Source organism: Cornus florida, unplaced genomic scaffold (genome assembly GCF_030987335.1).
Source record: "Cornus florida cultivar Cherokee Brave unplaced genomic scaffold, ASM3098733v1 CherokeeBrave_3.0.0_Hap2_Chr11, whole genome shotgun sequence".
NCBI lineage: Eukaryota > Viridiplantae > Streptophyta > Magnoliopsida > Cornales > Cornaceae > Cornus > Cornus florida.
Window position 1 is genome coordinate 96,682,766 of NW_026775581.1, and position 13,348 is coordinate 96,696,113.

A 13,348-nucleotide genomic window follows, 5' to 3' on the forward strand; every position below is an offset into this window, starting at 1 on the left:
AATTTTTTGTTTTCGATGGGTGTTTTTTTTGTTTCCAATGGGTGTTTCGCTACACCACCCGCAACAGAAAACATGAAACAAAAACTGTTGTCAAACCGGACCTCAGTTACTTACTAAAGCTTCCTAAAGCAAGCTTGAAGCAGAACCAGTTTTCAAGGCAATAAGGAATCAATGGCACAGAAGGATGAAATCAAGAACCACTTGCAAAGCTAACCATGGAACTCAGAAATCAACAAACCAAAATGCATGAAATTTTTGGTGTCATATTCAAAACAAAGACAGTTTCAATAGAGCATTCAGTGAGCTAACTAACTGAATTTTTCACTATTATGCGTAGATTTAAAACAGTTTGATCCCCTGTTTTCTTGGACTTTTTTTGAGGCCCTAGGTGACTGCCATGGTTGCCTTGGGTCAGGGCCGGCCCTGAGCCTAAGTAACATGATTTCAATAATAATTTCATTATTTTATTTAAGTTGGTAATTTATTATTTTCATTGTGTACATATGATGGACTGTGAACAGAATTCAAAGTTGAGTGTGGTTAGGTTTTTCCTACTAAAAAGAGAATGGTATAGAACATTTTCAAAAACTTCAATCTCTATGTAGTTAGATGTTTCCGATTTTGATACTTTGTACCACGAACTCTCTATATATGATCGGTAAGCATTTATAGAATTAGAAGCTAGTTTCTGGTCAAAGTTGTAGAGATAAGAAGGTAAAGGAAAGAAAAGAAGGTGATTGGATCTGGAGGGTGGCTTTGCATCATGAAAGTTTGAAAGAGATGATAAAAAGGAAAAGAAGGTGATTGGATCTGGAGGGTGGCTTTGCATCATAAAAGTTTGAAAGAGATGATAAAAAGGAAAAGCCCGGCAATTAGGTCCATATAACCCCACTACCAACAACATTTGTGCTCCATTTTCAACTGTTGTTTAATTCAATTTTAGTTAATTAACAATGTCTCTTTAGACAATTGACCGATTAAAGCCAAATTGTGATATTAATGTACGACCCAATTTGTGCACAACAACCTGCCAGCCACTTTTTAAATCTATCCACAACCGAATCCCAACTCTCCACACATCTTGAAGGAGCACCCAGGGGCAACCTTAAGTAAGAAATAGGAAAGGAGCCAGTGCGACATCCAAGAATTTGGGAAAACCTCTCAATCTCAGGAACCTCCCCAACCGGCACAAAAACACTCTTTCCGACATTAACCTTTAACCCAGAGACAACTTGGAACCAGACCAAAACGCATCTCAGATATCTCAACTGAGAGGCATCAACAGCACAAAGCACTGGAGTATCATCAGCAAACATCAAATGGGGATCTCCAACTGACTGGCAACATCCCTGCCCACCCTAAAGCCTCTTAAAAAACCCAACTCAACCACCCTCTTAATCAATCTGCTAAGGGCCTCCATCACAGAAGAACAAAAACGGAGACAAATGATCCACTTCTCTCAACCCCCTTGAACTAGAGAAAAAACCGGAGCTCCATTCCCTAGAACTGAGAAACGAGCACTAGAGATACAAAACAGAATCCATCGCCTCTAGTGCTCCCCAAATCCCATCATGTCCATCAAGTAGAGGAGGAAGCTCCAGCTCACATGATTGTACGCCTTCTCAATGTCTAGCTTGCACATGACACCCGAAATCCCGCTACTTAATCTGAAGTCCACACATTCTGAGAGTAAGAAATGGCACCATCCAAGACCTTCCTCAACTTGAAAGCCAAGACTTGTAGAAACACCCTACCAAGTTAATAGGGCGAAAATCCCTAACATCTAACGCCCTTCCCTTTTTCGGAATGAGAGCAATAAACGTGGCATTTAGGCTCCCTATTTTTTATTTTTATTTTATTTTATTTTTTATTTTTTACTATGGGTAAATTTAGCCCAGCCCAAAAATAAAAAATTATTATTAATATTAAGCCACCCAAACAAGCCCAAATCAGTTAAGCCACGATACTAAAATAAAGGCCCAATCCAAACTGCCCAAGCCAAACCAGACCTAATAAATGAACTAGTGCTCTCTCCTAGTCCTAATAACATTCGCGAATTGCAATTCGCAGACGACTCAATCCTCTATCCTCATCTCAACAACTCCACCAAGACCACCGGTCCACCACTGTCCTCCTCTGGCCTCTGCGTTCCGAGTCACCGCTGAGATCCGCCCTTGGTACGAGTTGAAGCCTCGATTTCAAAGGCCTTCGGTTCTTGGTCTCTACTGAATTGATTTCTAAGGCCTTCAGTGCATCATTAAGGTTAGTGAACTCAAAACTGAATTGATTTCTAATTCCAACAGACTTGGCAGTTGGTAAAGTTAGGTTTTTGATCATTATTCATTAGTCATTACGATTTACCAGTTTGGGAAATTGGGAATGGTTTGAAGCCCTTGAAATTTCCGAGTCGCCACCGTTCACGATTCTATGTTTGATGTGAATTTTTTTTTTTTTAAGTCAAATGTATTCTAAAGTAACTAAACTGATCTATCAAGAGTCTGCAGAGATTGAATCTGAAACAAGTTTTATCAACATGCCAAGCTTTTTGAAGATGGAAATCTCTTCAGAACCAAAAAAAAAATCATAACAAGAACTTTGACAAGCAAGAGTACTTAATATAGGGTAAAGCTTTAAAGTTACTTCTTGAAAATTAAAATACTTACAAAAAGCATGCTTTTGAGTGAATTCCATAGTGTTGGAAGGGGCTTGCCATGAACTACCTCACACTCTGCGTCCACTAGTAGATTCTCAAATAGGATTAGTAAATTGGTCAAAAGAACAGAGAGGGTACTGAGTGGTGAATTGTTCAGAAATAAATTGGTAATTTTTATTATTAATTACCTAAATAGGATTTTCTATGCCTTAATCAGTCAATTGCCAAAAGAAACATTGTTAATTAACTAAATTTGAATTAAACAACAGTTGCAAATGGAGCACAAATGTTTTTGGTAGTGGGGTTATATGGGCCTAATTGCTGGGCTTTTCCCAAACCAACTCTTTTCCTTTTTATCATCTCTTTCGAACTTTCATGATGCAAAGCCACCCTCCAGATCCAGTCACCTTCTTTTCTTTCCTTTACCTTCTCATCTCTACAACTTTGACCAAAACCTAGCTTCTAATTCTATAGATGCTTACCAATCATATATAGAGAGTTCGTGGTACAAAGTCTCAAAATCGGAAACATCCAACTACATAGAGATTGAAGTTTATCAAAACGTAACTTCTCATTCTATACTCATCGATCAATATATATAGAGTTCGAAAATCAAACACATCTTATGTGAGTGATGGGTGATGAATATGACATTATCTGACTTTTAATTATATAGTACTTACTATATAAAAAGTTGTGATACATAATTAGAGAATGTGTGGGCCTAAGAAGCACGGACACGGATACGACACGACACGGACACGGCGACACGGCAAATCCAAAAAAATTAAGACACGGACACGGCGAATAGTGTATATATATATATATATATATATATATATATATCAGCATTAATAATTTTTAAAAAAAAACACTGATATGTTTAGGTTGGAATATATATATATATATCACTGATATGTTAGTATATATATATATATATATATATATATATATATATATATCAGCATCTTTAGGACACGGACACGGCGAATTGTGGCATCTTTAGGTTAGTATATATATATATCAGCATCTTTAGGGTAGTACAAAACAAAAAATAGAACATATCAGCATTAAAAATTAAAAAAAAAAAAATCCAGAAAAGTGTGTCCGAGCCGTGTCTGAGCTGTCCGAGCCATGTCCGAGCTGTCTGAGCCGTGTCCAAGCCGTATCCGAGCCGTGTCCGAAAATTAAAAAAAATAAAAAAATTCCAGACACGTTTTTTGGAGTGTCCGACACGTGTCGAGGCGTGTCCGACGCGTGTCCGTGTCGGACACGGATTCTTCGCCCATTTTGGAGTGTCCGTGCTTCCTAGGTGTGGGCAATGATGTCATTATATTTAATGACATTATCCTCCACCCACATAATAATAAAATAAACACACACACACACACACAGTGGAATGTATCCAACTCTCAAGCTACTTTATCATTTTTCATTTATATATATGCGACAATATACAGTGAAGGGCCTGTGGAATAGTGATCAAGCTATAACGAAACTATACTGTAATTTGTTTTAGATTGGGCCTTATAGAGCAATTTTTTTAGCATTGAAGTGTTTGAGGCTTTACTGGTTGTTTCAATAAGCATTATCGGCTTAGAATACTTTTGTTCTATACCAGCCTCTTTTTAGTAGGTAAAGCCCAGCCGACCTTAACTTTGAATTCTGTTCACGGTCCATCATACGTACACAATGAAAATGATAAATTACCAACTTAAATAAAATAATGAAATTATTATTGAAATCATGTTACTTAGGCTCAGGTCCGGCCCTGACCCAAGGCGGTCGCCTAGGGCCTAAAAAATTTTAGGCCCATGGATAATGGGCCACCAGGAAAAAAAAAAAAAAAAAAAAAAATATTTAGGGCAAATCATTTCAGCCTCCCCAATTTCCTCCATCTCTATTCTCGTTCTCTACTCTGAACTTGCCCTCTCTCTGTCTCTACAACTGCAAACTACAAAATCTACAAGAATCAGAAGTTCAAAACCTATATACTTCAGTTTATCTATCTGTCTGCAAGAATCAAAAGTTCAAAACTTATTACCTATATCAAAACCCATATCGGCATATCATTTCAGATTGTTTAAAAAATCAAAACTCATATCATTCAGTTTCCATCGCCCGCTGTTGCAGTTCGGGTTCGCCGTTCGCAAGCTTCAGCCGCTATCTCTCAACTCTCAAGCTTGCCCCTCTCTCTCTCTCTGCAACTGCTAACTTGTATGTATGGGTTTTGTTTTAATTTTTTTTTTTCTAAATCAATTAATCAAGGTCTGTAATTCTTGTTTTGCAAACTAAATTTTATTTGGTAAAATTTTTTATGATCTTTTTTATATAATTATTTTATTTTATTTTATGAATTTCATTTATAAATATTTGTTAAGATAATGACTGAAACAGGATCTCCCTTTGTAGGATTTGAAAGACTAATTGGTAAATTTGGGTTGAACTTGAGTCTTGAGCAGGTTGAAGGCCCTTATCGTGGATTATAATTTTTACAATTACAACATCCTACAGTCCTACCATCTTTTAGAGTGCTTTCATCACTTCAGACTGGTAAGTCATTTCGTCAATTATTCAATATATATATATATTTTATTCCAGTTTTTTTCATGCTAATAATAAATTGGATGTTAACTGGATAAAGCAAAAATCTGTCAATTAATATGGGCACCCAATTGTATATGAAACAAAATACAATATAAAGTAACAAAATTTATTAATATATAAACAACAAAATTTCATTTTTTGTAGACTTTTGTGCTTTGAGCAACTTGGAGGAGCTTGATTTGAGTGTTAGTGTGAAGGGGCTGATTACAGTAAAGGGTTTTATAGTGTCATACTAAAGTAACTAAACTGATCTATCAAGAGTCTGCAGAGATCGAATCTGAAACAATTTTTATCAATATGCCAAGCTTTTTGAAGATGGAAATCTTTTCAGAACTAAAAAAAAATCATAACAAGAACTTTGACAAGCAAAAGTACTTAATATAGGGTAAAGCTCTTAAGTTACTTCTTGAAATTTAAAATACTTACAAAAAGAGCATGCTTTTGAGTAAATTCCATAGTGTTGGAAGGGGCTTGCCATGAACTACCTCACACTCTGCTTCCACTAGTAGATTCTCAAATAGGATTAGTAAATTGGTCAAACGAAGAGAGAGGGTACTGAGTGGTGAATTGTTCAGAATTAAATTGGTAATTTTTTTTATTAATTCCCCAAATAGGATTTTCTATGCCTTAGTCAGTTAATTGTCTAAAGAAAAATTATTAATTAATTAAAATTGAATTAAGCAACAGTTGATTTTGGTTGATATATTTTGATTTAGCCCACCCCATTGAGAAATTTTGGATCCGCCCTTGAGCATAAAAAGAATAAAGAGAATGTCGGGAGAGGAAGTGTTTGTTGGGTCAATCGATCAAGGAACCACAAGCTCCAGATTCATCATCTACAACAAGAAAGCTCGCCCAATTGGATCTCACCAGGTTGAATTCACTCAGCTCTACCCACAAGCAGGGTAATTATATACCTACTCTCTCTCTCTCTATATATATACATATGTATATTGATAAAGCTTGGTGTTTTCTCTTTCTAGATGGGTGGAGCACGATCCGATGGAGATTTTGGAGAGTGTGAGGGTTTGTCTGACCAAGGCTGTTACAAGGCAACCGCAGATGGCCACAACGTTGACAGTGGATTGAAGGCGATTGGTGTCACCAATCAGAGAGAGACCACTGTCATTTGGAGCAAATCTACAGGGCTTCCTCTCTACAATGCCATTGTTTGGATGGATGTTCGTACCAGTTTTGTTTGCAGGTATTTTTCTATTCATTTTTTTTTTTTTAAAAAAAAAAAAAAATTCTATTTCTTGGATTGTCTAATCTTAAATTGAGTCTTCCTTATTTCGGGGATTTCTGTTGTCTAATTTTAGATTGGGTTTGTCTAATTTTAGATCATCCAATTGCGGAACTTTTCAATAGATTAAGCTGGGGAAATCTAATCAAAACTGCATTTTCATTATTTTTTGTGCTTGGATGATTTAATTCTAAGCTGTGCTTTGTGATTTTGCTCCATATACAGTCCTGGATTGGCTAATTCTGAACTTGTTAATGGTAAAAAAAAAAAAAAAATCCCAAAATTTGTAGTAATGGTAAACTAAGAATATTATAAAAATAATACATTGGATTTTAATTGGGACACTATATTTTGTAACAGACAAAAACGGAAAGGTGGACATATTTTTGTGGGATGGATGGATTTTTAGAACTATTTTTTTTTTTGGGGTCTAATTGTTAAATGCTAATTCTTCAGAAGGCCTGCTTAACTTTTGATGCAATGTTCTATTTTATTTTAGGAAATTAGAGGAAGAATTATCGGGCGGACGAACCCATTTTGTTGAGACCTGTGGTTTGCCCATAAGCACTTATTTCAGCGCAATGAAGCTGCTATGGATGTTGGAAAGTGTGGATCCCATTAAAGAAGCTGTGAAAAAAGGGGATGCTCTGTTTGGCACCATAGACACCTGGTTGATTTGGAATTTAACTGGAGGCAAGGACGGCGGTTTACATGTCACTGATGTCTCAAATGCATCGTGAACAATACTGATGAATCTCAAATCACTTGATTGGGATACACCTACCTTGGAAACCCTAAAGATTCCTGCTGAAATTCTCCCCAAAATTGTTAGCAACTCTGAGATTATTGGGAAGTTAGCCAAGGGATGGCCAATTCCTGGAATTCCAATTGCTGGATGTCTCGGTGATCAGCATGCCGCAATGTTAGGGCAAGCTTGCAAGAAAGGCGAGGCCAAAAGCACATACGGAACTGGGGCCTTTATACTTCTCAACACTGGTACAGAGATAATCCAGTCGACTCATGGTCTGTTAAGCACGTTAGCATTTAAGCTTGCTCCCAAAGCTTCGGCTAATTATGCTCTAGAGGGCTCAATTGCAATTGCTGGAGCTGCTGTACAGTGGCTGAGAGACAGTCTTGGGTTAATTGCTTCTACAAGTGAGATTGAGAAGTTGGCATCATTGGTTGACTCAACTGGAAGGGTTTATTTTGTGCCAGCATTCAATGGACTGTTTGCTCCATGGTGGCGAGATGATGCCTGTGGAGTTTGTATTGGAATTACAAGGTTTACCAACAAATCCCACATTGCTCGGGCGGTGCTAGAGAGTATCGCCTTTCAGGTGAAAGATGTGCTGAATTCAATGCACAAGGATGCAGGGGAGAAGGGCGAGGTTAAAACTGAGAAGGGGGAGTTCTTGCTCAGGGTGGATGGTGGTGCTGCTATTAACAACCTTCTGATGCAAATTCAGGTACATCATTCTCTAATTTCTTAAAACATAATTGTACTAAATTAATAATTAGCCTTTCATTTATAATGTTCTGATGTGGACCACATATGTATATAATCGGTCTTGTTACTATTTGCAGGCGGACTTGTTGGGCAATCCGGTGGTAAGACCAGCTGACATAGAGACAACAGCTCTTGGAGCAGCCTATGCTGCTGGATTGGCCGTTGGGATTTGGAATGAAGAGGAGGTTTTTGCTTCCGAGGAAAAGATGAAGAAAGCTACTCTTTTCCATCCAAAACTTGATGCGGCAATCAGGAATAAGAAGTGTGATTCTTGGTGCAAAGCTGTTGAAAGAACTTTTGACTTGGCTGATCTATATTAACTGTTCTGTGCTCATCCTTTTAATGGAGCACCAATGATTGTTATGTTACCAATTGTATGGTGAAGGGGAAATGTGTGATTGTTAATGTGGTGGCTTTGTAGATGAATTGTGGTTGGTCCAATTAGCCTTCATCTCTCTCTCACTATATATATATATAAAGTCAAAAGTTATTGGAGCTTTATACTTCAATTTGAGAAATAAGAGAGTGAAAACATAGTCAATTGTGATGATTGTTTGTGTTTGATAGGTGGAAAGATGAAATTTGGCAAGAAATACCAGTTAGAGAGGCAGGGACATGATGAGAAGAAAGTGGCCGGGATAGTAGGACATAAGGAGCTCAAGAAGATTTTGAAGAATTGTAGGAGATACCCCCACTCCCCCGACCATGGTGGGGTCTCCACTTGCCCAGGTACTTGCAACTCTTTAGAATTAGTTATATAATCAAATTACTCTACAGTTATGGGTTCCTCTGTATTTGGTTCATTGATTTTTATATTTAATTATGGCTTCCTCTATGTTTTGTTTTGATGTATGGGTCATTAATTTGGTTCTCTGCTTTGTTCAATCTTTTCACAAATGATGTGAAGTTGTCTTATTTCTTTATTCTTCTTTTCTCTCTCTCTCTCTCTTTTTCTTTTTCTTTTTCTTTTTTTTTTTTTCTTTTTTTTTTGTTCTCCATATCAGCAGTGGTTTCTACATCAATTGTAGTTAAAAAGGGGTAAGTTGTCAAAATTGATGATGTCCCTCTCTTTCTCTGAAACAATGATCACGAGGATGCTTTTCAGGTGAACTTGTACCTCAATCGTTGAATTGAGAGTACGAGTGCCCTCACATACTCTAAAATAGCTCTCACGGCCTCGTGATAGCCTTACTTTATCTTTTTCATCCCTTTTTCTCATCTTGTACTGCACTATTTTATAGTATTTTGTATTCCCATCCTATTCAACCTGTGCGACACAAGTTTCACTCACTGTCTCCTAATAAAGAAGACCTTGATTAATAATCGGCACAACTGAAGAAATGAAGATCACCATATAGTTATTCAATTGATATGAATCCTGTTGGCCTACTTGCATGTCTGTCCGTACAGATCATGCATGTTAAGCTTGTTTACTTCATTCAAATGAGTTGTGATTGGATTCTAACCTAAATCTTTGCGATGGGGTTTTTTTTCCAGACCCTTCTCAATGAGATGTCTGCAGTAGTCAGATGCTTTAACAAGCACATGAAGAAACTGATTGAGAGGCATCACTCTTCAGGTTTCCATAAGCACTTCATTAGTTTTAAAGACAAGCAGCAGGGTAACCACATTGACTTAATTCAAGAAGGCAAGGACCTGATTACTTATGCATTGATCAACACCGTGGCGATGAGAAAATTACTTAAGAAATATGATAAGGTTTGTTTACCCCAATCTTAGCAACCAATTGTTCTGATTTTAATTAGCCGATATCAAGTGTTTTACATGTTTTTATCTTGACTATAGATTCATTTCTGTAAAAAAGGCCAAGCATTCAAGTCACAAGCGCAAAGTATGCATATTGAAATCCTGCAGTCCCCATGGCTATACGAGCTTATGGCTTTTCATGTTAATTCGAGGCGGATTGAGGCCAGTACAAGGAATGTCCCTGTGTTGTTCGAGGGATGCTCTGTCATATGCAAACCATCACTCTCTTGTGATCTCTTTGATTCCGTCAAGTTTGGCATTGACCTGACTTACTCCATATGTTTGGTGAGTCCCCAGAATTTCTTTTTTATTGTCTCCGATAATTTTGATTTGAACCTATAATCTTGGAGACACTTGAGCTCTTAGATTCTTTCAAGATTCACAATGACTTGTTCTATATATTTGCAAGTTCTTTCACTCGTTGACACTAAAACTTCTATCAAACACATCCATATATTTGTTCATTTGATTTTTTTTCTATGGACTGATAAGCACAAGTTTTGCAGGTCCAAATACGAAAGCAGTCTCTTTATGTAAAATAATGTTAAAGATTAGGCTTGTCTTCAGTCTTTTCCTCCCAAAATCCTGCATATGAGGGACGGACATACATCAAGTGATGCATTGCCTTATTTTTAATAAAAACATTTATCAATACTTCCCCTTCCTCTTTTGCATCAGGAAACAGTGTTTGATGCAGTATCTCTCACTTGTGGTCATATTTTCTGTTACATGTGTGCTTGCAAGGCTGCATCAGTAACCATTGTTGATGGAATGAAGGCAGCAGATCCCAAGGAAAAATGCCCTCTCTGCTGAGAAGTAAGTTTATATATACAGTCGGTCTTGCTCTAAGTTTACCTCATAACTTTAAAATTTTGCCTTCTGTATAATTAGCTTGCTAACATCTATTGTCAACCAAAGTCCCATTTCAAAGCTACCTCATTGTTTCCTAATTTGTTTGGGCTTATTTTAGGAAGGAGTTTATGAAGGTGCTGTCCACTTGGAAGAGCTTAACATCCTGTTAAGTAGAAGGTATGTTTTAATTCCTCTACCATATATGTCATTCACTTTGTGGCCATTCATCTGAAATTCAGTCCTTTGGGGGTTGGAAAAAGTGAAAAGATTGGCAGTTTATATTGCTTATAATTTTAGCAAGTAATCACTTGTCAAAATTCAACAGTTGTCCTGAATATTGGGACGAGCGGCTTCAAATGGAGAGAGTAGAGCGAGTTCGGCAGGCAAAGGAGTATTGGGAGTCCCAGTGCCGAGCATTCATGGGTGTCTAACTAAATAGGCAAAATACTGATCGAGGACTAGTCCTGTCAACACTCTCATCTTCGTCAGTCTGTGTCTCACCGTCACTACTACAAAGCAAGGCTATGAATAGAGACATCCTAATAAGTGAGTCTCGTTTGAATGAAGTTTTAAGAAGAACAGATAATGCAGTGGTGAAGCTGGATAAGAAGAAAATCATGGACTCAGAATTCAAAGGAAGTTTAATAGCAACATTGAATGGAGTCCGTGTAACTTGGTATGTGAATAAGAGCTTTAAAAACACTCGCGACTTATCCAATATCACTTCATGTTAAATTAATCCATGTATTTGCCTTTCTCTCTATCCTCAAACCTAAGGTTCCTGAAATATGATCAATTGTTGCTTTCTCACAGTTGCCAAGAGATATACTTTAACTTTTGAACAGTAGCGTGCGTTTAAAAACTTGATGTCTGATCTTCTCAATTAAAATTTAATTTAAAACCCAAGAGGCTTCAATATATTTTGGTTGGAAGGCTTGGCTGGCCTATATAGTAGTTCTTGAGCTCACTCAACTCACTTCTTCTTCATTCCTCTGGCGGGCCCTACATGAAGGTTTTAATTGAGCACCAATGATTGTTATGTAACCAAATGTATGGTGAAGGGGAAATGTGTGATTGTTAATGTGGTGGCTTTGTAGATGAATTGTGGTTGGTCCTATCATATTATCAGTCATCATTTGGGTAAGCTCACAAAAATTAATGGGTTTGTCTGGCCACTAAGTGGCCATGTGGGCAGGGCACCCCTTTAATCCCGTTAATACAAGCCCAAAACTAAACAGAAAAATAAAGCTCATCATAATATATTACTCCAATACACTATATATGTTCATATATATATATATATATATATATTAAGAGATGCTTTACTAATAAAAAATAGGTTCGGTAAACTTCCTAACATTTATTTTAGGAGCAAACAAGGTAAACTTCCTAACATTTATTTTAGGAGCAAACAAGGACCTCCCCTAAGACGATAAAAATATTAAAATGCCCTTCCTACAATTAAAATAAATTTTTTTGGATAATGACACTCCCAAGTCTAAATAACGTTTATATATATTTAGAGATGTTTTGCTAATAAAAAATACAATTTCAAAAAGGCTATGGATGAAAAGTTGGCATATGGAAAGTTAATAAAATGATATTTGCGGAAGGAATAGAGATCAATCGTGTATCTTGCAGACACAACTTCAAAAAAAGAGCAGCAGCACAATGTTGTTGGTAGTGGGGTTATATGGGCCTAATTGCTGGGCTTTTCCCAAACCAACTCTTTTCCTTTTTATCACCTCTTTCCAACTTTTATGATGCAAAAAAAAATAATAATAATAAATAAAAACACACACACACACACACACAGTGGAATGTATCCCACTCTTAAGCTACTTTATCATTTTTCATTTATATATATGCGACAATATACAGTGAAGGGCCTGTAGAATTGTCATCAAGCTATAAAGAAACTAACACTGTAATTTATTTTAGATTGGGCCTTATAGAGCAATTTTCTTGGCATTGAAGTGTTTGAGGTTTTACTAGTTGTTTCAACATGTATCATCGGCCCAGAATGCCTCTGTTCTATCAGCCTCTTTTTAGTAGGCAAAGCCCAACCGACCGCAACTTTGAATTCTGTTCACGATCCACAATCAAAATGATAAATTACCAACTTAAATAAAATCTTGAAATTATTATTGAAATCATGTTACTTAGGCCCCGTTTGTTTGGACATAAAATATATATTTTTTTCAAATATTATTTTGATTTTGATTTTTTGGTGTTTAACAAAGATCTATGTCGATGTTAAGGTCAAGTTCAATGGACGGGGAATATAAAAAAATTTGCCGAAAAATGATGTGTAAGTTATTATTTTTGATAGATTTAAAAAAAAATTCTAACCAAACACATATTTTCAAAAAAATATTTTAAATCCAAAAAAAGGAGCCTTAATTGAGTCTTTATATCACAAAAAGTGTTGCTCTATGAAAAAAAGTAACCCACCTTTGTTTCTTTATCCAAAAGAAAGGTATCACTATGATTCTTCCCCACATATATATATGGTACTATCATAAATTAAGAAGAATAGGGGGACTGAAGTGTTTAGATTGAGGAACCAAACCGGGCCAGCTACCCAAGAAATCAAATCAGCCCAGCCCAACCTAGATGAAGTACTGTAATAGCAAGATTTTTAAATGAGCCCAGCCCAGCCTAGAGGAAGTACCAACCAACCGCGCTTGTTCTAAAAGAGTATAACTGAATCAGTGGT

General features: G+C 36.7%; 2 pseudogenes; both read left to right on the plus strand.

Moving 5' to 3' along the window:
- Positions 1-2,027: 2,027 nt before the first annotated feature.
- Positions 2,028-10,513, plus strand: LOC132285085 (glycerol kinase-like; annotated as a pseudogene).
- LOC132285087 (probable E3 ubiquitin-protein ligase BAH1-like 1) lies at positions 8,304-11,437 on the plus strand (annotated as a pseudogene).
- Positions 11,438-13,348: the final 1,911 nt, after the last annotated feature.